Below are 27,803 nucleotides of genomic sequence, written 5' to 3' on the forward strand. Positions count from 1 at the left end.
TATATGAATAAAATAAGGCCCCAGAACTTAATCTTAAGCTTATGATCTAATGGGGTAGACAAGGCGAGTTCACAAATAACAAATCAAAGACAATCTGTAATAACCAAGATGAGTGGATTGCAAGGCGTTAGAAGCAATATCCCCTTAGAGCTGAGCTCTTCAGGGAATCCTGGTGGGGATTCTTCAAAACATGCTGGAATCCAGCAATCCCACTCCTGGGCATATATTCAGAGAAAATTATAATTTGAAAGGATACATGCACCCCAATGTTCATAGCAGCACTATTTCCAATAGCCAAGACGTGGAAGCAACCTAAATGTCCATCGACAGATGGATGGATAAAAAGATGTAGTACAACATACCAGCAGCTCACTTAACCTCTCTGAGTATATTTCTTCATCAGTAAAATGAAGATAATAATAGTAAAAAAGAAAAAAAAAGATGTGGTACATACATACAGTGGAATACTACTCAGCCATAAAAAAGAATGAAATAATGCCATTTGCAGCAACATGGATGAACCTAGAGACTATCATACTAAGTGAAGTCAGTCAGAGAGAAAAAGACAAACATCATATGATATCACTTATGTGGGGAATCTAAAATACGACACAAGTACGAAGTTATTTACGAAACAGACTCAGACATAGAAAACAAACTTATGGTTACTAAAGGGGAAAGGGGGTGGGGGAGGGATAAATTAGGAGTTTGGAATTAGCAGATACAAACTACTATATAAAAGTGATAAATAACAAGGTCCTACTGTATAGCACGGGAACTATATTCAATACCCTGTAATAAATCACAATGGAAAAGAATATGTATATATATACACACACACACACACACACATATATACACACACACGTATATAACTGAAGCACCTTCCTGTACACCAGAAACTAACACAATGTTGTAAATCAACCATACTTCGAATTTAAAACTATGCTGGCAATTCCTGCAGACAGGAACGTGGCAGAGTACCTTCCAGTTAAGGAAGCAGCCTAAGCAAAGACCACTGGAAGAATCATGATGGACTGTGAACTGGACATGAGTGGCTCTGTTTTCCTAGAGCACAGGACTGGGTATCAGAAGAAGTAGTTCTTAGCGATACAGCAGAAAGTTACTTGGGACGGAGCAAAAGGACCCTGAGAGTCATGATCGGGTACACTATTCAAGATTCCCATTTCTAGTATCTAAAACACCAACTTATTTAAGAATTTATAAAAACTCCATAAATGTTGCCTTCTCAGAATACGTACACCCTATGGCATTACCAAATATGTTTTTCCAAAACATAACCATTTGGGCATTAAAACATACACTCATACAAAGCACTTTCTATGGCTAGGTTGTACATCAGCTTATGCTAATTTGTTTCCTTAAAGATATAATCTTGTACAAATTGATGACTTCCTTAGACTCAGTTTAGAATGTTTTAACTAAACCCAAGTATCAAAGTATTTACCCAACAAGTCAGAGTCCATGCAGATTCCTTCAAGAAATAAATTTTCTTTGGAGGTAAATAGTAATTATTCTAAGTATATAAGTAAAAAATGATTATTTTATTCTATTCTAAAACTAACTGTTTATAATATATGCTAGTATTCCTTCCTTTGGCATTACTAAACAAAGGTTTTTTAAAACAATAAAACTGTATACAGACTCACATATATTACCAATTACTCAACTTCATTCAATTTCATGTCCCAAACCAACATCATATATGAATAATAGGAAAGATATATTATTTCTCATTGCAAAATTATTATTTAAACAAAGCTGGATGTATCCAGTAACATAACTATTCAAAGGACAAATAATCACTCTATTAACTAATAATCTTTTCTCACTTAAGAGTCTCTGTGAAAGACAGAAGAGAAAACACTAATTTTTGAAAGAACTGGGCATTGTAACTAGGGAATAAGTTGATAAGCGTAAGAAACATGATCAAATATATATATGATCTATTTTAAAGTTAACAGAGGTTATTCCTGGATGGTAAGATTCAGAGCGATTATTATTTTTTTCTTTATAATTTGCTACATTTTCCATAATTTCCTCTATGGTTATATGTCACTAAAGTAATCAGGAAAAATCATAAAGATAAGTAACAGGAGTTTATCATACTCATATCTGGTATATAAGAGATTTATGTATTAGATTCTAGTACAAGCAAGTAGATTGTTAGTAACTAGTTGAAAGACTCTCCTCAAAAGATATAGATGAGTGAATTAATATCAACCGGAAGAAAGGTTTCCAGAGGCAGCCTTTGGGGACCTATACCTGATTCAGTGATTCATGTGTAAGGAAAGGGTATCAATGGTACAGTATTGTGTGAAACTACCAAGGATACACATGGAAAGGCTGCGCTTTGATGCCTAGCATATAATTAATGCTCAATAAATATCTACTATTATTATAGATATTATTATCTAACACTATCGAATAATTTATCAATGGCCTAAACTTATACTGACAAAAAGTTGGGGAGGATATTGGATATGTTATAGGATGAGAATGAGGATTCACAAAAGAAAGCTTCCCTAACAAGTTGAAGTTCAACAGGGATAAAATGTAGGTCAAAATATAATTGTCCAAGTGCCAGATTTATGTATTCAACTTTCAACCACAATGAGACAGGATGGATGTTAAGAATACATGGTTCCTGGGGCTTCCCTGGTGGCGCAGTGGTTGAGAGTCCGCCTGCCGATGCAGGGGACACGGGTTCGTGCCCCGGTCCGGGAAGATCCCACATGCCGCGGAGCGGCTGGGCCCGTGAGCCATGGCCGCTGAGCCTGCGCGTCCGGAGCCTGTGCTCCGCAACGGGAGAAGCCACAGCAGTGAGAGGCCCGCGTACTGCAAAAAAAAAAAGAATACACGGTTCCTGCCCTTAAGTAGAAATAAGGAACCATTTTCGCCGACAGTCAGTATGAGCTGACCAAGTGATATTGCTGCCAAAGCATCTAATGTAATCTCAGGCTACACGAACAAGCATGAAAGGTACCCGGGGAGCAGTCCTGAATGATTCTATGTGGTGAACAAGTTGATAACCACATACCACATAGATAACCACATAGATACGTAGACATAGATACTGGAGTCAGCTGAAGCGGAGAGAGTTGATACCATGAGGTAAGAGGCACAAATGATATAATCGGTATAGTAACGGGGAGAAGAGGAAACCAAAGGGAAAAGAGTACATCTGTCTTCAAATACGTGAAGGACCAACATCAGGAAGAAGGACTGGACTTTTCCCATCAGAAACCAAGATCAAGAACCAGCACGGGCAGGTAAAAGCTTTATCAAGAAAATATTTGTGCCAGAAGTTTCTATCATGGTTTTCTGGAAATTAAATAGTTTGTTGGTAGAGGTAATGAGCTCACTGTCCTAGGAGTTATTTAAGTTTAACCCAAAGTTAGAGGTGCTAGAGAAGAGATTTATTCATCACACTGGTGAGTGGAATGAGTCATATTTCAAATATCTTCTCATTCTTGAATCCATAATCAATGTATCATGTTAGACATTTTCCCTAGACAAGAATGCAAATCTCATTGAATAGAAGGCAGAGAAGAACGTCTGTTCGTTTCTATCTCCAGCTGATATTGACTTGCTGAAGACTGCTTGCCAAACCCTGTGCTAGGGGCCGCAGTAGAGCAAACTGCGTTCCAGGGACTGTGGTCACGTGACAGGTCTGAGCACGGGTGCAAGCTGTGGAACTAGGGTAGATGCAGCTAGCGTGCTAGGCAGAGGGCAGATTACGGAAAGGCTTCGTCTGCAAGACTAAAGACTTCAATCTGCTTGTAGAGACCACGGGAAGGCAATGAAGAGTTTCCCTTCCCTGGAGACAGCTACGTGATTAAATCTGTGCTCCCTGGTGACAGTGTTAAGGACAGGTTAGAAGAGAGAATGAGTGGAAAAGGGAGACCAGTTAAGAGATTATTTAAATAGTCCAGGCAATAAATGACAGCCGCAGCTAAGGAACAGATAAAACCAACCCTCAGGAAGTAAACATACAGAATTTCACAGCTTATGAGACAAAAGTGGTGAGGACAGAATGAGTCAAGGGTGACATCATTTCTTCTGTGGTGGCTGAATGGGTCATCTGGTGACAATCAGGGTGCTGAGTTGTTGCAAAGTCTCCAGGGAGATGGGAATGGTTTAGATGTGGAATTGGAAAAGGTTAAGAACCAGAAACACAAAGCAGGAATCGTGGGTGGAACCAAAGGCCCAGCTGAGGCAGAAACCACCAAAGTGCAGGTACCCACAGTTAAGCAGTTTTGTGACTTTTCTCCAGCAGCCTTGATACAGGTGATAAGATTCATCTGCTACATAGAAAGACAGTATCTTAAGGCATCGAGGACACTGAAACCTAGAACTGAGATGACAAAAAAATGTATCTTCTACCTTGTTCTAATAGTACAATATTTAACAGTGAGTTTATAATTTAGGTGGCCTCTCTCATTCACCTCTCTACTGGCTATGTTGACAATACCAATTAAGCCTGAACAGTTTGGCCCCACTGATATTACAGGAGGATTACTAATATATTCATGCATCTGACACTCAGATTTTGACATGACACATCTTCCTCCTCCCCAGGCAAAAGGAAGAAAAATCTGTGCCTGGTGCATATTGGCTTAGGATTTAGGTCTTTTACTTCAAAGATAATTTCATGTACATTGACACTTTCCTGTTTTTTTATTTTCTTTTGCGGTACGTGGGCCTCTCACTGCTGTGGCCTCTCCCGTTGAGGAGCACAGTCTCCGGACGCGCGGGCCCATCGGCCATGACCCAGGAGCCCAGCCGCTCCGCGGCATGTGGGATCTTCCCGGACCGGGGCACAAACCCGCGTCCCCTGCATCCACAGGCAGACTCTCAACCACTGCGCCAGCAGGGAAGCCCGACACTTTACAAGAAGATTTCTGTTGTTACTTTTGTTGCTGTCAGTTTTCAAATGCAAAATAATATTCTCAACTGAAGAAGCTTTTTCAAACTGCTTTTCCTTTCAGTGAGATTCTGAAATATTCCTCTAGAGCTGGCTGGGTATTCATCTTCTCACTCTCAGCCCTGAGTTCAGTAAGTTCTGATCTGATCCTAAAAGACGTCATGACATAGGCAAAAAATTAAAAAAATTTAAAGCAGGAATATGGTAACTTGGAATATTTAAGCTAATAAATATTTTTTCAGCGTCTCCTAAAGCAGTTAAGTTTCTCAGCTTGGTTTACAAAGGCTGCTCCAATGATGTGAATCTCACATACTTTTCTAGAGCAATTGTTCGTGTACAAAGTGTCCAAGTCAAGTCCCTAAAAATTTAGAACTCGTTTTAATTTGGGCAGTTTCCCCACACTGTAAAGCCAAAATTCCGATCCAATTTCAAATCCTCGGAGTCCAGTGCAAATTAAATGCTGACTATTGTAGCAGTGAGAGAATAATTGCCTTCTCTCCATATGTTAAAATTAGGAATGGAACACTATGTTCACAGCTCTCAAAAGAAGTAGTTGGCATTTGAAGTCAAAGAAAAAAATTCACAATCTTCCATTCCACATTGAGAGGACTTCTGTTAATTAGGGGAAAGATCAAAGCAAGGTCAAAAAATAGTGAGGTATGACCCCAAGCACGAAAAAAAGTCCTATGATCCGAAGTGGGAAACTGATAAGAGGCGGGGATGCAGACAAGGTAATTCAAGATGAAGGCCACTGGGGGTGTCTGAGACATGTTTTTATATACTGCTTGATGCTGGGACAAGGGTGATGGTTAAAAGAATTCTGCAGCATTGGCCACTGGGATGCCCTAGAGAGATTCACACATTACATGACGGCTCAGACTAGACAAAGTTCTAACTCTGGGTGATTCATTCCTTCCTTAATTCATCCTTCCTTAAGCCAGACTCTAAAAGTCAAAGAAAGAATCCTACAATCTAATTAGTTTTCTCTAAACAAGGAGGTGCCCCTCTCTTCATACTTTCTGTCTTTATAAAGAAAGAAGAGCACATCCAATTATGTAAACATGATTCACTGAATCCAGGAATCAAGTACATGGGATGACCATGGCCTTTTCTGGACAGGAGGACACAGACAGATAGTCTTCTACCACTGCCCACACCCAAATGATTCATTCACTTATCTGTCTGGACACCCACCTATCCATTTATCAAGTGCTCACTCTGATGCTGTGCAAAGATCCAAAACCTCGGACTGGAGGGAGACCATTGGGTGCCCGCGAGTGCAGGGTAGCTGCTCTTCTGAAGCGTCCTATGGGTACACACTGCACTGTTTCTCCAACTTCAGGGTACTAGTCCCTTAACCTCTTTCTGGATATGTTTCAAGACTTAAAGAAGTGGCTTTAATGCGGCCTGATTTGAGAAGAATAAGATGAGTCATCCTTTGGTGTGGCTCAGGTGCCCATCAAGGTCCTGCACTTTGCCTTCCATCTGGTCCTCTGTGGGACCTATTTCTGCACCGCTATGACATTCACTTCTTGCCCTGGCAGATCTCAACAGTACATTAGGCATCACATCATCAAAGCCTCTCGGAGGCTGGCATGAGCCTTCTTGCTAATTCTGGGAAACACTTTCAGGGAGGTACACGAGAACAAATGAGAGAGGGAAGGTTCACAGGCTTCCATCCCATTTGGGTGGTCTTCAGACTTTAAAAGTTTGAGAATAACGCATGGTAGAGAGAAAGTACAAGTCTCAGACATGAGCAGGTTTATCCTAAGTGGGACAGAAGCAACTGGGTATTAGAAAGCAGTGGAGGAAAGAAAGTTCAGGGGCCTGGAAAGGAAAGAGAAGTGAGGTGGGCTCCCAAAATGCAGATACAGTAAAGCACCAGCCAAAGTTGCTTTCAGTCACGGGTCTACCTGGTGAGGTATCCTGCTGCAGAATTCTGCTCTCTTCTACCCTCCCCAACCCTTTAAAGTTGAGGGCATCTTACTCCTCTGACTTAAAAAAAATCTCGTTGGAAAAGATAGCTTGAGGAATACTGATGTAGGAAAGATGAATTGTGAGTCCTGGCATCTATCTGACCCCTTCTTCTTCTCCAGGAAGCTGCGTGCCCCGTCTCTTCCTCTTGCTTGGGTCACCTCGTCTCAAGACTACTTTTCTATGAAAACTGATACTTCCCGTATCCAACCCAGAATACAACATGTACAGCAAAATTCAGGGACACAGTCGGCTAAAACCTTTGAGTCATCCTAAGCCTCTGAGAGGGACCATATTTTCCTTCTCCAGTGCCCCCCCCCCTTCAAGGACGGGGCGCTATCTCATGCCAATATTGCACAGTGATCCTCCACCCTCATTCAATCATTCAAATTAATCCTCACGCTGCTTAGCTAGGGGAAGATATTCCTCCATATACCACAAGAGAAAAGTTGTCTGCTAAACTGGTGGCAATCTACCTACAGAGGAGCTGTTAGAAAGGCATGTGGCCACAGCAGCCAGGGAGGGCTCTGTACCCAGACACTTCACTGGGGATCAGTCCTGTGCCTGATTTCTTCCTACAGACTCCTCAAGCCACCTTTGTGACCTCAGTTACCCACAGTACCAGCAGAAGATGAATCAGCAATTGGAACACACAGAACTGCAGTACAAATAGGAAGGAAGATGTTGACTTAGGTGGGTCCACAAAACCCGACTCAGGATTTCAATTGGAAACTGTAAATTGCCTAAGACAAGAGGGAGTTGATGGATAGGAATCAGATGAAAAGGAGAGTCCAGAGAAGAGAGTAAAGACATGTTTTTGCTTTTCTTCCTCTAGGGAAAATGCCCCATCTTAACAACTCCATATTCCTTAATTTATTAGCTATCATCTATGGAAATTTAAAATACATCAAGCACAGTTCCAAATGCATTATACCTAAAAGTGAATTTAATCCTTCCAACAATCTTGTGAGTTAGGTTATAATGACTACCCTCATTTAACTGATGAGAACACTGAAAATTGGTGAGGTTAAACAATTGACCACAGTCACAAACTAGTATGTAACTGAGCTGGGATTCAAAGCAAACAGTATGATTCCAGAGTCAGCTTCTAACTACAAGGCTATAAGGCCCTAAAGACAGCAGCAGGGAAAGAAACATGGCTGGTAGCTTTTCCCTAGACAACGAAGTCATTTCCGTCCATTCTACATTCACTCTCACTGTCTGTATCACATGGCCAGGGATACCAATATAGCAACTGCTGGATCCATACTTCTGTTAAATGGAACCATCTGACACCACCTCCATCCAAAATAGGTCAATATATTCATTCAAATACCCTGGGTGAGTGGACGTGGGTTACACAAAATACGCATTCTCCCCACTCTACCCTTACTTAGAAAGAAGACCTCCAACTAGCTTCAGACTGGCAAAAGGCCTAGGAGGACATCACCTCATTATAAGAACCTTAGAGATCAGGCCACAAAGAGTACCTCAGCAACAAGTAGTTCAGAAAAACAAAACAAAAAACCTTAGGTGCACGTCAGTACAATGTAGCTGCTTGTTCTATAATGTCCTATGGGCAAGCACTGCACTGTTTCCCAAACTTTTGGTGGAAAGAATGGCATGAACAGATCCTGGCAACAAAGTCCCCACCGCAGTCCTGCCTGGGGCCACTGAGTGATATCAGAAAGGACACTGTCCCTCTTCAGACTCCTTTTTTTATTAATGATGCCTTTGGTAACTTGACCCTTCCTGCCTCACAAACACTTCGTGAATAAACACAAAGAGAAAGACACAGGGTGCTTAAAGAACGTTTGAAATCGCATTCTGGGTAATCTCATATTGAAGCAGGACCCCAATTCCACAGGTTCCTAAATGTGCAACAGACTCCAATTGCCAGGGCTCACCGTTCCCAAGGATTTTAGACAGACCCAACAGGATGTGACTCAAAGGCCATTTCACTAGTGGTTTCTATCTTGAATGGTTATTGATCCCAAACTAAGAGTCATCTGATGTGAAAATTTTTATACGAATTGCAGGTTTGAATGGAAGTCAAAAAAAAAAAAAAAAAAAGGAGATTGCTAATAGGTTGAAAACCAAATGGTACTTCCTCTAGAAATGAGTCCTGATATAGAGCTGGACATGGTATTTTCCATTCAGTTTGTTCCCGTGGCAGTTTTCTAAAGATCGGTGCACAAGAAGGAACTCTGAGTGCCTTCGTGACCTTTATTTAAAGAACACTGGAACAGAGGGGCAACATAAGGTCCTGGGAGACGTAGGTGAGATCTAGGATGCTCGTTACGGCTGTGAGGGCTGCCTGTCAGAGCACATGGCCTTCTGCTCCTGGGCACTCAGGGCTGAAAATACTTCTCACCAACAAACATGCAATTGCCACAAACAAACAAATAAATAAAGGAGCGAAGAAACAAGTAAATCCTGCAGCACTAATTATTTCTGCACACATTTCTGTATTCTGCTTTTATGCCTTGATTTTCAATTTTCTGCAGCTATTTTTAAAGTCTGATCTGCATGAAGTGAATTACTAAAGAAAAGAAACTATGAAATATAGTTTGGATGAGGCCCACTTTTCAGATTTAATTGGAGCTTCTGGAGCTGGATTCGCCACTTTCATATGGTTAATATGGAATATTTTATGAAGTTAAACGCAAACTTTGTGTGAATTTTTAAAATATCGAGCCTAACAGTATGCTGCTTTGGGCTATATCACCAGACTCTTGTCTGGACAGGGGAATACTTTAAGGGTTTTTTTTTTTGAGAAGCACAGTTTGGTGTGTAAGAATTACCACGTGATAGAAGGGGTAGGAAGAACACAGCTGTTTTCTGGACACCCTGAGTGATACTTACATGATACTTGCATAAGGGAAACACGCTTCTGGAACAGCCTTTTACTGGCTGTTCCGACCATCTGTAAACACATGCAGACACTTCTGCGGGTCATACTCTGCACTGACGCCTACAGATCCACACTCCCCCCTCCTCACCTGGTTCAGCACCTCTAGGGACTGCACCCGGCCCTGCCCCTCTGGCTTCTGTCTAGAGTTGATCATGAGAACTCAAGCCAGCAGAAGATGGAAAGGCAGGAGCAGAGACGTGGGGACAATGGTTCCCCTGGTCCCCTCCCTGCAGCCACCATCACAGTAGCCTCAATCCTCTGGTGGCCCCTCCAACAACTACATCTCCTCTCCCTAAGTTCTGATAACAGCTTCCTCCCCTTCCCCTATAGGCCTGGAGATCAAAGACCCCCAGCACCCTCCTCTGCTGCTAGACCCAGCAGCGTCTCCATCCCTTGCTGGTTTCCCGTAACGCTTTCCACAGGCCATCCTGGAATACAATTGGGGTCTCAAAATTCCTAGCTCAAAATCTCCCATCGCCCTTTTCACCTTCCAACCATGAGCAATAATGAACTAAAGCAACCCAACACACTTCTAAAAAAGTACCACTGTTGTGTCACAGTGTACGAATGGGATAAAAACAAACCAGCACAATCCATCGTACCAGAAACAATTTGCAAGATAAGCAAGTCTAAAGATACCAATCCCACAACAATGGGGTTTTGCCAACGAGGACGCTTTTCAGGAACATAAGCCCTGCCTGCAGTTGGCAGAGGATAATTCTCATTAAAAAGTGTTTAGTAGGATGTTTTCAGCCTTCATTTGAAGACATCTCAAAGAGAGATTGTTTTTCCTTTTGAAAGCTTGTGGGACTTTTAGCCCTGGCATTTGAACGACATCTTTTCATGAATGTTGTTTAGATGTTGATGTTCCTCCGTTGAGAATTCAAGGGAATCACAACCAAAATCCTAGTAGGCTCACTGAGGAAATTGACAAGATAATTCTACAATTTATACGGAAATGTGAAAGACACAGAATAGTCAGAACAATTTTGAAAAAAAGGAGAATAAAGAAGGATGCTATATCCCACACCAAAGCTCTTTAGAGCCATAAAGTCGAACTTTCAGAATAGAAAACTAAAAATGGCATGACTTACTTTTGTCCTACTGAAAGGGTAGTCTCCTGCAAAATCTTTGACCTTGGCACCTAGTAAATCCTGAGCAGAGTAAAAAGGAAGCAACACCTACAAACAACTAGCTTCTATATGTCTTATTCCATGTTTATGGGGAAATCAAATCCCACGCAGGGTCTCTGGTGTAAAAATCAAAATGTTTAAAAAGCTAGGACTGTGTTTTTAGAAAAATAACTGACCATGATTCTAAGGCCAAACCTCTCTCCACAGCCTGCATTCTCATGAGATCATTACTTTAGGTTTCACTGGCTACACCAGTTCTGCACCTTATTATAGGCAACACTGCAGTAGTATTTCTCTGCCTTTTGTTTAAGAAGATCCGGATGTGAGATCGCTTTATTTATTTATTTTTTACAGTAGGTCCTTGTTGGTTATCTATTTTAAATACAGCAGTGTGTACATGTCAATCCCTAACTCCCAATCTATCCCTCCCCGCTGAGATCACTTTTTAAAAAGTTGGTCCTTTCCCTTCTGCTTCAATGTCGCTGTTAAAGCCGTAATCTATAATATCTAATATTTGATTAGTCAGCAGGTGGAAGGAATACTGCAGTCCTATCAACATAATGTCCAGGGTCATAGAGAGGAGTAACCCATGAACACTTTGAAATCTTCTTACTGTACAGCTTTCAAGAATGATTTAGTCATCCTGATGAATTTATTAAGCAATAAATGTAACTGACCGTTTATTCGATGGCATCCTTTCATCGTATTTACATTTCTGTCTCTAAATTCTTGCCACTCAAAGTGGGTCCTCGCACCAGCAGCATCAACTTTCACCCGACAGCTTGCTAGATATGCAGAATTTCACGTCTATCCCAGACCCACTGAATTAGAATCTGCTGTTCAACAGTATCCCCCGGCAATCCATCTGTACGTTCAAGTTTGGGAACCCTGCTAAAAAAATTACAAACTCAATGTCACACCCCACAGGTAAATAAAAAAAAAAACGGTCATTTTTCTGGGCATTTGCTGTCAATGTAGAAAAAATCAAGCTTTTCACACTGAAACTGCAATGATCACAGGATACACCTTGAACATTGGATATTAAAATGAATGCACAAGCTCTGTTCAGCGTTTCCTCCATTCTCTTAAAGCAAAGGACTGAAAAATTTCCAAATGGTTAAACGCTCTGGACAGGTGAGTGGGTTCTGGTTGTTTGCAGTTTAATTTGCATTTTAATGATGTCATCACCATCAGGTTTTTATAAAAACATGATTCTGCAGGCTACTCCATAGGAAGCGGAATCATTCCAATCAGTCACGTTTTTGTCCACAATCTGTGAATTAAACGTGAGTTTCTGGCTCAGCGACAGTAAACAATGTCAGATAAATGAAACAGGAACATCTGTGACGGTTTTCCTGGCCATCCCCCCAAATGGTGAGTAAGGCACTCCTGCCCTTTCATGTGGAAACAACTGAAATCACATGGACCTCGGCATGAATGTTCCAAGCAACCTGGACTACAAACAGGGGACTTTAACATCAGACAATCATGGCTGCAAATAAGAGCAAATCTGTTTCTCTGGCAAATGTCCTATGATGGTTTTCCATATAAAATAAGAAAGAGGCTTTATTTAACCCAGAAGTCTGCAGGCCATAATCATTTATACTGAACCAATGCTTCTTCCTCTAAAATCTAACGAACATCAGGGACCTAACGCCCAGCCAGCACCCGGCTGTGAACAAGACACCAGGCTTAGCCTTAGCCCTATGCCGTATCCGCAAACACAACAGTCACCTCCTCCTTTGAACATAATTGAGGCAAATGGGATCTTCTCCTATCATCGCTTCTTTCTCCTTTCCTTTTCCCTCCTCACCTCTTACTGGAAGCTTCGTGACAGACTCTGTCGGCATAAAATATACTTAAATTAGCTGTGAAAAGTGTCCAATGTTAGTGAGAGAAAGTTTCATTTTGTAGAACTGTCTCTCCAAAGAATGTGAAAAACCTTATTCACTTCCACAAATGCCCAGGCCTCAAAAACTCGAATTCCCCCTCCTCCTCAATAAGTCCAGGACCCTGCGGAAAGGGCCAAAGGCATCCTGAGATAGAGATGCATAGCTGCACATCCCAGGTAGGCTGCTTCTGAAATGTTAAGCTGCAAAGTTAGGAAATGGGAAAAGTAAAGAAACATCTGTACTGTACTTGGGTCTCAAAGTATGAACAGAAGCATCTAAAATGAGCCTTCCTTCTGAATATGGGCTGTACAGTTGCACTCTCCTAGGTGTTAAGGACCAAATGAAAGGGTTATATAACCAGCTGGAAAGACAAAAGACAAAAACTTAAATAAATGTAAATTTAAATAATAACTCACGCTTAAACAAAAATTAGCCAGGAAACTAGATGACTTCCTATGGTCTTCATATGCTAAGTGCATTTTGAATCACCACGAAGATGATGCAGAATGCAGTGTCGTCCAAAAATTTTTTGACCAGAGAACCTTTTGGTCTAAGGCGTATCTTGCGAGACTGATGTGCTACCAAACACACCTGGGAAAGCCCTGAGCTACACCATCCCTGCCAGGGATCTAGACCTGGGAAGCCCTGCGCCTCTAAACAGGGCTCCTCAACCTGGCTGTGGCATCAGGATCACCTGGCAGGCGTCTGTTGAAGCAGGTCTGCAAATATCATTCTGATGACCACAGATTTGCTCTGATCTGTTAGCTGTGGGCAAAGCCTTACGCTTATTCCTCAGGAGTAATTATTTTAATTTAATACCAAGTTTATATAACACTCAGAAGTGAGCCATCTCTCAGCAACAAAAACAAATAATGAGATGTCCTGGTTCAGCCAGGTGTAGGCTCCATCGCCCTGGATAAGCCGCTGAGGCTTCAAGAGTCTCCCTTCCTCGTTTCTGCCGCCCCAGGGCACCCACGCAGGATCCTGAAAAACAAACAGAATCCCTGCATTGTAACTCCTGCCAAGTGCAGCTCAGGTTACTGGGATACATACGGGCAGCATCATTAATTGCCCTGCATAAATAATTCAATATAAACCAGGCTCGTATAATTGGTGGGGAGGGGATCTGGTTCATGACCCAGCTCTGCCACGTGTAAGCAAAAGCTTTCTCACTTCTTCCTCTTCTTCTCCACCATTCTTTCACCATTTAGGTGACAACTAATGAAAGAAAACCATCTGTGTAATATACATCACGACCTCAACATACGCCGGCCCCAAATTCATTTTCTACAGGTCTCTGCGCCCTGCAGGACTGAACCAGTGGACGGACTTGCCCAAGCTCCCTTGACTCTAGCTTCCTGGACCAATGGAGGCACCAGCAGGGAATGAAAGTGTGGGGAAAGAAAGGTCAGGTCCCGCTCTGTCTCGGCTTTGAGCTGTTTCTGGCAATACTTATGTTCCCTTCACCCCTACGGCTCCCATCCGGAAACCCCTCCTTTATGACTGTCACTGGGTCTGGCTGCACCATTTTCTCCTCTTGCCCCTTGAGTCCTAGCAGTGGCTACAGTTTCTTGCTGTTGTTACTAGTCTTTGGTGATTCCGTTAACACTTCTGCCCTTCTATGCTCTATTCACTAAAGCATCTTTAAAAAAAATTTATTTATTTATTTATTTATTCACTTATTTGGCTGTGCCGGGTCTTACTTACGGCATGCAGGATCTTTTAGTCACGGCATGTGGGATCTAGTTCCCTGCCCAGGGATTGAACCCGCGCCCCCTGCACTGGGAGCACAGAGTCTTATCCACTGGACCGCCAGGGAAGTCCCCACTAAAGCATCTTGAACCATCTGAGCTGAATTCTGCCTCCTGCCAGGCCCTGGCTGATAGCCCAAGACCGTCTCTGGCCCTGGCAATCACTGTGCCCATCCTGAATCCACTGAGCAAGGGGTTGGAGGGCATATTTGCAGTTTTAAAGCACACATGCACATATACACGGTCACAAAAAAACCTGGTCTCTCAGAATAGATTGCTGAGGGTCCAAATAAACCATTTTAATATACACCAAGTAGCGTGTATTTAAATATATATTACATTGAGTCCAAGTTCTAAAGCCATAATTGCAAAACAAGCCTGTGCCCTAGGAAGGGTAATATGTATTTACATAGATTAAGGTCCTTAAAAATTGGCCTTGAGTGCTGCCAGAATTTGATTCCTATAAAATAAAATTTCCCTGGTGGCGCAGTGGTTGAGAGTCCGCCTGCCGATGCAGGGGACACGGGTTCATGCCCGGTCCGGGAAGATCCCACGTGCTGCAGAGCGTCTGGGCCCGTGAGCCATGGCCGCTGAGCCTGCGCGTCCGGAGCCTGTGCTCCGCAACGGGAGAGGCCACAACAGAGAGAGGCCCGCGTACCACAAAAAAAAAACAAAAAAACAAAAAAACCTCTTATCTGTTCATGATCCTACAGACCCCCTGGCCCTCCCTGTGACCAATGTCTCTTTTATTCCCAGTGTCCCTGCAAACTACGATTGGCCCCTCCCCCTAGAAGTCTCTTATAGAGTTTAGCTTTTACAGCCAGAACATTCTGTGCATTTTTCTTACCTTTCTCCAATTACAGCTGCACGGGACAACTAGATACCTATGTATGTCTTAGTATACTTGCATCCTCACGTTCTCATGACTATCTACATAAGACCTGCCCTTTTTCACTAAAAGATCTCACCAACAGCACCCATCTTTGCAAGGTAATCAGGACAACCCTTTATTTTAGGCTGGGAGAAAACTAACAACTGCTGACTTGAACAGGCACCATGAATAGTACCATCTTAAAGGAAATGGTTTGTGCCCCAATCAGGTTTGTGTTTGTGGTCGTTATCGTTCTCCTTGGGCTTATGAATGCTTAGATGGCTGGCACATAGCCAGGCAATGCCTCTTAAATTATCTAACTGTGCCCCTAACTTTCCACAAACAAACTAAGACACCTCATTGGTTGACTCCCCTGGGTTTACATCATCGAGGGCCATACTTCCCTGGTTAGGAGTAAATGTAAATGAGAATACAATCAATAACCTCTCCTGAACTCTTGAAAGTACTGCACAATCGACTGTTCAAGCAACAGTTGCCTGACAAAACATTCTTAGACTCTCTGGCCAAAGTTGTTCTTGCTAATAGGAAAGCCCTTGATTTCTCTTTTAGCTGAGCAAAGAGGTGTCTGAAGTGTACTCCTGTTTATAATAGTTTATAATAGTCATTGTAATAGTCTCCCTGGTGCACTCTATTCTCTCAAAAGCTTTAAGTGGACGTTTGCAGCCACTAACCACCAAGCAAATAATCTCCCTAAGACCGGAACATCAGAAAAGGAACAAAGAGAATGGCCAACTTGAAAACTGTGAACCTGAAGTCATGGCCCATGAATATCACAGAGATTAAGCAACAAAGCCCTGACCTATGAGTATCACACAAAGCATCATCAGAAGCCTCAAGAACTATACAGCAGTAGCTGAGAATGCTGCTAATGCAATTTTTTTTTCCTTTTTTTTTAGTAGAACAAGAAGTTTATTACTCCCACTCAGTAGTTCCTGGGGGCTTTGATGTTAAGTCATACATAACTCAAGAAATACCAGGAATCTTCTTAATCTCAGTGACCATCTTTAATACCACCTCTACAGGGATCTCATTGCCAGGGGTTGCAGGTATACCAGTCATGAAATCACTAGTAATAAAAGTTCGAATAACCACAGATCTCTGGCATGAAGGCTGCTTCTGAAGTGGGTCTGAAGTGGGTAAATTTTGACCACATCCCTCAGTTAGGCTGAACGTCTGATCCAAAGGGGGAATTGAGACAACAAGCCCAACATGGAGTCACTTGTGCTAAGCTCCACGGCAGCAAACCGAGACCTAATACCTAACCTAAATGCAGCTTCAATCACCCACAAGAATGTAATCTCAGCTGGTCAACATTAGCGAAGTCATCTGTCTCACAGGACCCTTCTGCCTCCCTTCGCAGAGTGAGGTTCCTTGAAACAATGCATTCTTTGTGAGTAATTTACTTTTTCTGCCCCCTCTCCATCTTTAAAAACCTTGCCTTTTCTATAGCTCAGCAGAGCTCCTTTCTTCTTTCTGTTTTTTGATTTGAGAAAAAATGTTTATTGATAAATCACTGAAACAGAGTATTGAGTAGATATCTTAAAAGGCCCGTGGATGTGTTTCTTTTTCTCTCTCTCTTTTTTTTATTGAAGTATAGTTGATTTACAATGTGCCCGTCTCTGCTGTACAAAGTGACTCAGTTTTACACATATAGACATTCTTTTTTTAATATTCTTTTTCATTATGGTTTATCCCAGGAGGTTGGATATAGTTCCCCATGCTATACAGTAGGACCTTGTTGTTTATCCATTCTAAATGTAATAGTTTGTACCTACCAACGCCAAATTCCCAGTCCATCCCTCTCTCTCCCCCCTCCCCCTTGGTAACCACAAGTCTGATGTCTATGTGAGACCCTTTGAATTTTTAAACTGGATTGCATTTATGAAAAATTAAGTGTGTTCAAAACAAATTTATTGACAATTAGAATATTTACATTAAACTATATATATATATATAAATAAACTACAGTTGTTCCCTGTATAAAAACTGGAAAATACAGGTAAGCAAAGACAAATAATCCCACCAATTAGAGAGAAACACTGCTAATCAACTGCTTTTGTGTGTAGATATAATGTACTTTATGTAACATTAACGACTGGGGACATTCAATTTCCATACTTTTTGAAAAGTGACTCTGGAGTGAAACAAATTCAACTGCAGCTTACTTTAGAAGCCAACATGAATTGCCAATACTATGAAAGTGCATAGTAGGAAGTACCTTAATAACAAGTACTACGCCCTGTGTAGGGACTTTAGAAATTTTGTTTTTCCTCAATCTCCAACGTTTATTACTTTTCAAATCTGACTTGCACATGAAGCAACAATGAAGTAGTCTCTTCAGTAATCACAGTTTTTTTCAACTTGTCAAATTCAAATTCAGTCATGTATCCATAGCCCAGATAACTGATATATTGACACATAGGTCTGCACAAGTTCAGTGTCAGGATAAGATCTGATTTTTTCAAGGCCTAATAAATTTTAAGTTGTTTCCTGTTATTTGAACATTCCCCTGGTATCTGTATACTATTGCTTTTAACTGTCAACTGTTGCCCAAAATAATTTACACATTACTTTCATGTATTTCAACCTGTTTTTCTAGGGGTTTTTTTCTGTTTTTTTTTTCTTTTTTTTGCAGTACGCAGGCCTCTCACTGTTGTGGCCTCTCCCGTTGCGGAGCACAGGCTCCGGACGCGCAGGCTCAGCAGCCATGGCTCACGGGCCCAGCCGCTCCGCAGCACGTGGGATCTTCCCAGACTGGGGCACGAACCTGTGTCCCCTGCATCGGCAGGCAGACTCTCAACCACTGCGCCACCAGGGAAGCCCTGTTTTTCTAGTTTAACATTGTGAATTTTATCCAGGCCCAACTAAAATATATTTTCAATACTTGCCCTTGAATTACATATGATGTATTTCTTATGTTGATAAACTGTTAGTAAAGAAAAATATACCCAGAACAAAAGAATGTTTGTATACACATATGTAACTTTTTCTTCCAGTTTGACAGCATTAAAAATATTTCAGCATCAGACACGAAGTTTGGCTTTACTAAAGAGGAGGAGTCTGAGTCTGCCCCAAGTGGTGTGACTTAAAGTATGTTAGGGCTTCTTTGATGACACTGTGGTTAAGAGTCTGCCTGCCAATGCAGGGGACATGGGTTCGAGCCCTGGTCCGGGAAGATCCCACATGCTGTGGAGCAGCTAAGCCCGTGTGCCACAACAACTGAGCCTGCGCTCTAGAGCCTGCGAGCCACAACTACTGAAGCCCGTGCGTCTAGAACCCCGTGCTCTGCAACAAGAGAAGCCACCACAGTGAGAAGCCCGCACACTACAACAAAGAGTAGCACCCACTCGCTGTGACCAGAGAAATCCGGCGCACAGCAACGAAGACCCAACGCAGCCAATAAATAAATAAATAAATTTATTTTTTTAAAAAAGTATGTTATTTATCTTGTCTATGTTTTTTCTATTTCTTTTCTGTAAAATGAGGGTGATGATACAATATCAGAGGGCTTATAACACTTTACAGGGCTGGCAGTACTCAAGAAAACAATTCCTATAAAGCACCAGCTTTTTGAAAAGGGTCATCATTCTCCAAATAGAGCTCCTTTCTTTTTGCTAGATGGGATGCCACCTGATTCATTCATTCAATAAAGCCAATTTGATCTTTAAACTTAGTTAAATTTTTATTAGTTAACAGGAGAAAAGAGAAAGATTCATGAAACATTTGAGTCAAAACTTCAAGACAAGGTGACCACTAGGTTGCCTAGGGACATTCAGAATGCTCATTATTCACGTAATTGCTGAAGAAGCAAATAATGTATTTCTTGAAGCCTTTCTAAGCATAGGTCCTAGAGAAAGTCCATCCAAAAGAATTCTTCGGACAGATGGCCCAGAGAAAGGCTTCCACAACACACAGCTCAAGGCCAGTGAGCAGACAGGTATGGGTATTGATGGTTTGGGCTGCCAAACAATACCAAGGACTTTGCACCACCCAAAAGTGATTAATGCAGGTGGAGTACATCTGGTCATAAAACGCTGATTAGGACTCAGAAGACAGATTCCAGCATTTGACAATGTAGTCCCGCCATTAGAGCCTCATTTTAAATTTGCATCTTGGCTTATTCAGAGAACTAAAACTTTTCTGGACCTAAAAAGTGGTCTCCATCGCCAAACACTCCTCAGATTAAATCCGAGAAACCATTTAAAACACTTTGATTAATGCTATTTTTAGTCCTCGGGGTGGCAAGAAAGACACAATGCCACGACGGAGGTGGCAAGCTGGTTAGTAACCATCAGGGTGAGAAAGATGTAAAGCATTTTCTTTTAAAGGAACGTTTGTAGGTTAAGAGATGCCGAACAACATGCTATACAACAATTTTCACATCTCAAGAAAGTTGCCTTAAAAAGCTATTGGTGGGCTTCCCTGGTGGCACAGTGGTTAAGAATCCGCCTGCCAATGCAGGGGACACGAGTTCAAGCCCTGGTCCTAGAAGATCCCACATGCCACGAAGCAACTAAGCCCCTGCACCACAACTACTGAAGCCCGCGCTCTAGAGCCCACGAGCCGCAACTACTGAGCCCACGTGCTATAAGTGCTGAAGTCCGTGCGCCTAGAGCCCATGGTCCGCAACAAGAGAAGCCACCGCAATGAGAAGCCCACACACTGCAAGGAAGAGAGTAGCCCCCGCTCACCACAACTAGAGAAAGCCCGCGTGCAGCAACGAAGACCCAATGCAGCCAAAAAAAAAATTGTTTTAAAAAAGGTATTGGTGAGCGATGGGTGTTAATCCTGGGATGCTCCACAGCCACGCTGGGCTCCAGTGACCCCGGTGGTTCAACCTGGGAGGAAAAGATGAAAGAAAACAACAATGCTCACTGCTTTTGTAATTGGCACCTATGGGATGAACAGACCTCTGCGTTAAGAAGCTGATTTTGCATTCTTCCATTTGTAGTCACTCCACTTGATTTATCCTGGCAGCCACGCACTGACTAGGAAACCGCGAGACGTAAGGGAAGTATATAGATTTCGGAATCCAAGAACAGTTCGTTTCATGAAAAACTAAAGTCACAGAGGACATGCCCTTTGCATGTTCACATTGTCAAAATGTATAATTCATGTGTTTTCCAGCCTCCTCAAGTTCCTAGCAGGCACGGTACATGCAGCTCGCAGGCTGCCAGCATTTTGTGATCCGGCAAACCCAGCGGGCGTACTACTGAAATCACGATCAGGTACCCAACCATATTTCCTCAGCTCCTCTCTTGATTGTGACAACAGAAAGTGACAGAGCAGTCAAAACCCAGCCGAATTGACAGCTCACCCACGCAAGGTGAATACAGATGGACAAAGAGATGCAACTCTAATTTTCAGGCTGAGGAACAGGGGACAGTGGCTTCTACACAGTATTCTAGAAGAAAGCCAGACCTGTGGTTTCAGCTGCACTGGGTTTCCCGACAGAAGGGGGAGCCAGGGATTCCCAGGGAGATGCTCAGTGAACCATCACTGACAACAGGCTCGATGCCCAGCTGGAGCCCTGAGTCACATTAAACAGGAAGTAAGGGGCGTTCCATCTTGTCCCTCTGACAAGTGGGGATGTCTAATTCCAACAACTTCATGCACTGAATGCTTCTGCTGTGTCAAGAACTGTGCTACAAGCTTTATTTCATGTAACCCTCCTGAATAGCCTGTAAGGTAGGTACCATTATTATCCCCAATTTACAAATGAGAAAACGGAGGCTTACAGGTATGAAACGGCCCCGTGTCACATAGCTAGAAAGCGATAGAGCTAGTACCAGAAACCCCGGTCTGTGCTTTTAATAACCTGTTTTCATGATGCTGAGCTTGTGAGATTATTTCAAGTTAAGAGACCACACGTTCCTTGCACCGCTGCCATCTACGGTATCTGTGCATATGGACAGGGGGCCAGGCTCTCTTAGCAAGGCCTTGCTTCATTGTTAAGTCCACTCGTTAGGCTCACAGGGCAGGTGCATGGTTATTTTTATGTGAGATTGCAGACAAGTCATTTAAGCTCTCCTGCAGTCATCTTTGCCATACGGAAATAGGTGTCGACTAAAAAATAAATGCACAACCTAAACGTTGAGAGTTATGTTTTATTCAGCAGAAATCTTTAGGACTTCAAGCCCGGGAGGCAGCATTTCAAGTAACCCTGAGAGAACTGCTCCCAGGAGGCAAGAGGGGTGCCAGGATATATAGGAGTTTTGCAACAAAGGGCAGGTAGTAGGAACAAAAGATTACTGTGAATTAAAGAAAACTAGAAATCTAAAAGTTAAGAAATTTAGAGCTTTAATACCTATGGGAAGACGCAAGAGCCTGCGCTCACTGAAATCATTCCTTTGATAGGCACCTCAGCTATCTGGGTCCAGTATCCTGTATTTTCACATCCTGAGTTTCCTCAGGGCTCACCGTGGGGAGTGGCTGCAGTCTGATGGCTGCTAGATGTCACCGCAGGCTGGGGGCTACAACTGCTGATGACTGTGACATCCTTTGTTTACGGATACGGCGGGCAGTATTCCATTTCTCATAGGTGTTGAATGATGAGCACTAAGTTCCCTTCCAGCTTTGAACGTGTGATTGTATAGTAGTTACCAACATTCAAGCTAAACAGCCAACACTTGGTTCCTCTCATGAAGTTGGACAGCAGGGCCTGTCTCACCCTCTGTAAAGTATCGTGCTTCCAGCCCAGGGAGGGGCCAGCACATGGGTCATGATCCATCATTGACTCGGTCAAGAAATGCTGAGTCTCAAGCCAGGGCCAAGTATCGTACTAGGCACTGCGCAACAGAGGAGGGGGGCAAAATGCAGGGTTCCTGAGTTAATCATGTTTACAGGGAAGCAAAAGAGAGAAGAGAAACCTCCAGAGCCACGTGACTGGCCCATGAGTAGCCCTAAAGGAAGAAGGAAGGCAGAATTCCTCTGGCTCAAGGGGCTACGGACTTGTGAATGAAAAATGTTGCTGTCATATCAGTAAACAAAGGATGCTGCAGCCACCAAGCCACTACAGCCACTCCGATGGTGAGCCCTGAGGGAACTCAGGATGAAGACAAATGGGCTGCCAGCTGCCAAGCTCTCAGCCAGTGCAGCCACTCCCAACGATGCACCCTGAGGGGACTCAGGATGGGAAAGCACAGGATACTGGCCCCAGACAGCTAAGGTGCATATCCAAGATATTATTTCAATGAGCCCAGTCTCTTGCATTTTCCCATACACAGAAAAGCGCTAAATTCCTTAACTTGAAAGATCTGGTTTTATTTATTTAACAGTAATCTTTTTGATGTTTCGACTACCTGGTCTTTGTTGCAAACCCCCCTGTGTATCCTGGTTCCTCCCTTACCTCTTTGGAGCAATCCCTCAGAGCTATCTGAGAGGCAGCGTCCCAGGCTTAAGTTCTCAGTTTTGTCCTCCAAATAAAGCATAATTCTCAACTTTTAGGTTGTGTGTTATTTTTTCAGTTGACAGACTGAATGTCCATGTTCCCTAAAATGCATATGTTAAAGCCCTAACCCTCAAAATAATGGTATTTGGAGGTGGAGTCTTTGGGAGGTAATTACGTTTAGATGAGGTTATGAGAGTAGAGCCCCCCTGATGGACTTAGTATCCTTATACGAAGAGGAAGAGACTGTAACCCCCTCTCTCTCCATGCACCTGCCCGAGGAAAGGCCATGTGAACACACGGAGAGAAGGCTGCTGCCTACAAGCCAGGAAGAGAGCCCTCACCAGACAGCAAATCTGTCAGCACCTTGACCCTGCACTTCCAGACTCCAGAACTGAGAGGAATAAATGTCTGTTGTTTAAGCCCCCCATTCCATGGTATTTTGTTACAGCAGGCCGAGATGACTAAGACAGAAGGCTTTCCAGAAGAGACGGGCCTTCAGCTGAAGGGCCAAGTAGAAAATAACATGAGAAAGTTAAATGGATGGAAACCGAGGTGGGGAGAAAAGAAGGAAGCCATTCCACAGATGGAAAGACAGGAAGAGAAAAATGAAAAAGTCAGGAAGGCAAGCAAGGGGCAACCTCACAATACAGGAGGAAAAAAAAATCCTGTTCAACCCTAAGCAAAACACATCGACAATTTCAATTCTTTCCAACAAACCCTGATAGTCAAAAGAGAAAGCCCTCATTCCCCGGCAGCACCAGGCAGCTGCCTGACAGGGTGAGGATGTGCTAACTGCTCCGTGGTTTCCTTTTCTCTTTAAATCAATTAATTTTAAAACACGCCTCAAATTGGGGTGATGTCATTTATAGTACTGTGACAGCATCGAGATGGAATCACTAGTTCATAAATATTTATTATCACCTACTGGCAAAGCAGAAGAGAAGAAGGGGAAACTGAAGAAACACTTAAAAGCTTCCCGCATCATGACAGTGACAGAAGCAAGGCAAAGGTATGGATCCTCAAATACACGAAGGGGTGTTGGGGGTGTTGAAACTCACAGCCTCTTCTTCTGCGGCAGCATTGAAAATATTCAAAGCAACCATGATTTGATTACACAGAGTGAGAGAAGAGGAGGGCAAGAAGCAGAGAGGGGCATGGAGATAAAGGGGAGCAGAAGGGTAAGAGAAAGGGGTGAGCAACACAGAAGCATCTTCTATTTGTAATTTGCTGTTGTAAGAATACAGCAGCAAAAAGAATAAACAAAGAAAAAACAACAATGCGAGGGGTGTGTCGTCACACCTACTCTTCACCTTCTTTTAAGGGAAAAAGCTTCACTTGAAACAGAATTTAAAGTCATCATTAGTCTCAGAGGCATCTTCCTTGAACATTTCTGTAAGTTCTTCTTACTAAGCATCACCACCTGTATCTGAATTCCATAGCGGTAACTTGAGGTCAACTACATTTGCACCCAGTTGAGAAATCAACTGCTAAGCATTTTATGTTTTCCTATTTGAATTAAAACGTGTTTTCTGAGGAGAAGGCATTAGAAAGAGATTTTTTTTCATGCTTATCCTTTTATTTATTAGATGCTCACTAAGTACTGAATGAATGATTATATGAATGTATTGATTATATGAATGATAAATGAATGAATGAGTAGTGAGTGAATGAATGAATGGGTTCCATGGTTCATCCACGGGCAGCTTGTTAATTGCACACATAAATGCCCCAGAAGAACCAAAAGATTTTTACTCTAGGGGAAAAGAGATTCTAAGTCAACCCTTTTTCATTCATTTATTTCAATCATTCATTCTCAAATCCTGTTTGAGAAATCAGTATGCCAAACACCAATAATAAGCACATCATGATCAAATTGTTTCATTTCATGACATTTGATAAGTAACCACACCACACTTTTCCCAGGAGGCTATGAGCTCCACAAAAGAACAGGCCTGAGTTAAGTAACTTTCCCAAAATCATACAACCAAATGGTAATACAGGTGAGATTTGAATACAGGAATCTGATTCCCAGGACCTGAGCTTCCTATGCAGTCTCTCTCTTAGAGGCACTCAGTAAATATCTATTGAACAAAAGATTTACATGAATACATGATCTGAGACTTTAAAACACCTTGAGGAGAGAAATAATACATGTATTTTTAAATGAATCATTATTTGAAAACAATAAAAAGAATCCCCAAATAATTAAGAATAATTCTGATTTACCTATAAATGCTCTGTTACAGAAAACATGGAAAGTCTAAAGAAAACAAAAATCTCTGATAGTCTCAATAACCAGCAAAAAGCACTATTAGCACTTGGCATATCTCTTTCTTCTTTTTCCACTGCAACTGCTTGTTTATTTTTTTACATTACTGAAATCATTTTCTTTTTTTTGCTGTACGCGGGCCTCTCACTGCTGTGGCCTCTCCCGTTGCGGAGCACAGGCTCCGGACGCGCAGGCTAAGCGGCCACGGCTCACGGGCCCAGCCGCTCCGCGGCATGTGGGATCTTCCCGGACCGGGGCACAAACCCGTGTCCCCTGCATCGGCAGGCGGACTCGCAACCACTGCGCCACCAGGGAAGCCCTGAAATCATATATTTTTTCAATTAAAATGGCAATATAGTTTAATAATCCAACCCCCATCTATTTTGGCTGATAAATATAATCTGCATAATATGATAACTGAGAAATAATTTATGGCACCTAAGGTAACGGTCTAAAACCCAGCAAAGACTTTATGCACAAATATCCTCATCATCATGTTATCTGTAAAAAGAAAAAGAAATGCCCCCAAAACGGGGAGCTGCAAACTAAAGTATCAATACAATGCAACATTTGGCATTGTATTATCATATAAAGTAATTCTTTTAAGTCACCATACACTGAAACAATTTCTAATGCTAGTTAACATTTACATGTAAGTGGCTTCTGTTTATGTGTACTTGTATCTATTTGTACTGCAAATACTGTATTTCTGTTCTTATACATTTGTCCTAAAGAAAATAAATACCAGGTAACATTATATGAAAAGCAGAATTGCCTGACAGAAGTACCTGTCATTTGCACAAAGCACAGTTGGACAGAAATTGGGGGGTCGAGGCAGGGGTGGGGGGCAAGTAACCCGAAGAATCACAATGCCTGGGAAAGAGTTTCTTCCACTTTCTAAAAGATTGGTGCTGCTTATATATAAGAATATGGAAAAGCTTTTTTTTTTTTTTTTTTTTAATTTACAAGGAAATCAGAATATGGAAAGGCTTGGGATAAAAAGCCAGTCAGGCCCAGCAGGGTTGTGCGAGGCTGGTTGTGAGTGCCCATCTGAGTGGGGACCACAGCACTAAAGGTGATAGAAAAGTTGCCTGTGTATGTCTTTTGAGGTATTCTTTCTTTGTTCTTTTTTCATTAATAAAGAGATGGAAGCAATTTCACTAAAACAGAAAAGCAAAATGTCCCAATTATGTTCCATTTGTAAGGCCATAGGTTTCTTGGAAATAAATTATGGAAACAAATGAAATACATTTCTTCAATCTAAATGGTAATTCTCCATGACAGCACAAATTCTACATAACACCGTGCCCAGTGCAAGTGGATGTCCAAGCAGATTCTAACACAGCAGCCTGCCTGGAAATTGCCCTAAGGAGTCCTGAAAATTGGAGGCCCTGACTCTGGGCTTGTTCGCAAAACTCAATCAAACCAAAGCAGCCCTTTAGTGGGGAAAACATACCCACAGGCGTAACTTTACAAAGAAGACATTATAATAAGTAATGGGTTCCACATTAGCCATGGAGACTAGCTGGTGAGGCCACTCTTCAGCCTTCTCATTTTCTCATTTGCTTTGTGATGCTAATTAGTTAATTTTTTATTTTATTTTTGGCTGTGACACGTGGCATGCGGGGATCTTAGTTCCCCGACCAGGGATCAAACCTGCGCCCCCTGCAATGGAAGCGCAGAGTCTTAACCACTGGACCACCAGGGAAGTCCCTATGATGCTAATTAGTGAGACAATATATCATCATCCAGAATCCAGCCAGGTCAGTTGAGACCTGATGTCTGTATAAGTCAGAAGTCAGAAACCACTTACTTACCATCCAGGGGATGGAGGTGCTGAGAAGCCAAAGGGGCACATGAGGAGTTCCAAAGATCAGCCAGTGGGGAAAGCCACTCCCACACCTGAGTTGGGGAGAGCCCAGGGACCAAGGTCAACTGACAGAAGGTGGCACCATCGTCGGCCAGCCCATGAGAAGCTGGACCCAGGAAGGACACACAGCTGCAGCTAAAGGAACCACCCCAGGTAAAGTGGAAGACAGAGAATTACTCTGGTCTCTCCCTTCCACCTACCCTCCAACCTCCCGGCAGTGCCTCCCAAAGGCCAATGTCAGCTGGAAGCCAACTGAAAGAGCCTGGGAAATGGAGCCTGCAGGGTCCGGGCCCTCCAACGCAGAGAGCAGAGGAGGGACAGCATGTGCCCCAGAGAGGGGCATCTGAGGGCAAGCAGGCCCAGGACCCTTGCACTGCATCACCATTCTCAAGCCTGAGAAATTGCTTTCCCGTAATCTGCTTTGGTGTGTGGGGCCATCAGCCAATACCAAGAGAATGAAACGCACCATCATCGTTAGTAATAGTAGCAGTAACGACAAAATGGTCTTAAGATTGCCCATCATTACATAACCAGTAAGTACCCTCTCTTGATGACTCTGAAGAGAATTTTTTCCACTGTGCTTAGTTATCAAAATGACTTGTACGTCCTTTAGTAATTAGGTAGGTTTGGGCTTAGGGACACTGGATGGTAAAACTGCTCGTCTTCTTACGTTGCCCTGTCAATCACAGCTGCACTGTGACTCCACCTCAAGTCCTCCTCCACTGTCTCTCCATTTTTTTTTCTCTTATTTTTAATATTTGCTATTTTGC

The 27,803-nt window shown here is 42.6% G+C and overlaps 1 protein-coding gene across 1 annotated transcript in view; it reads right to left on the bottom strand.

The window, feature by feature from the left end:
- Positions 1–27,803, bottom strand: part of LOC113629489 (amphiphysin) — a 187,102-nt gene that overhangs the window by 103,422 nt on the left and 55,877 nt on the right. The window lies entirely within an intron of this gene.

Source organism: Aethalodelphis obliquidens, unplaced genomic scaffold (genome assembly GCF_003676395.1).
Source record: "Aethalodelphis obliquidens isolate GAN/ISIS:26980383/991018 unplaced genomic scaffold, ASM367639v1 scaffold27, whole genome shotgun sequence".
Taxonomy (NCBI): domain Eukaryota; kingdom Metazoa; phylum Chordata; class Mammalia; order Artiodactyla; family Delphinidae; genus Aethalodelphis; species Aethalodelphis obliquidens.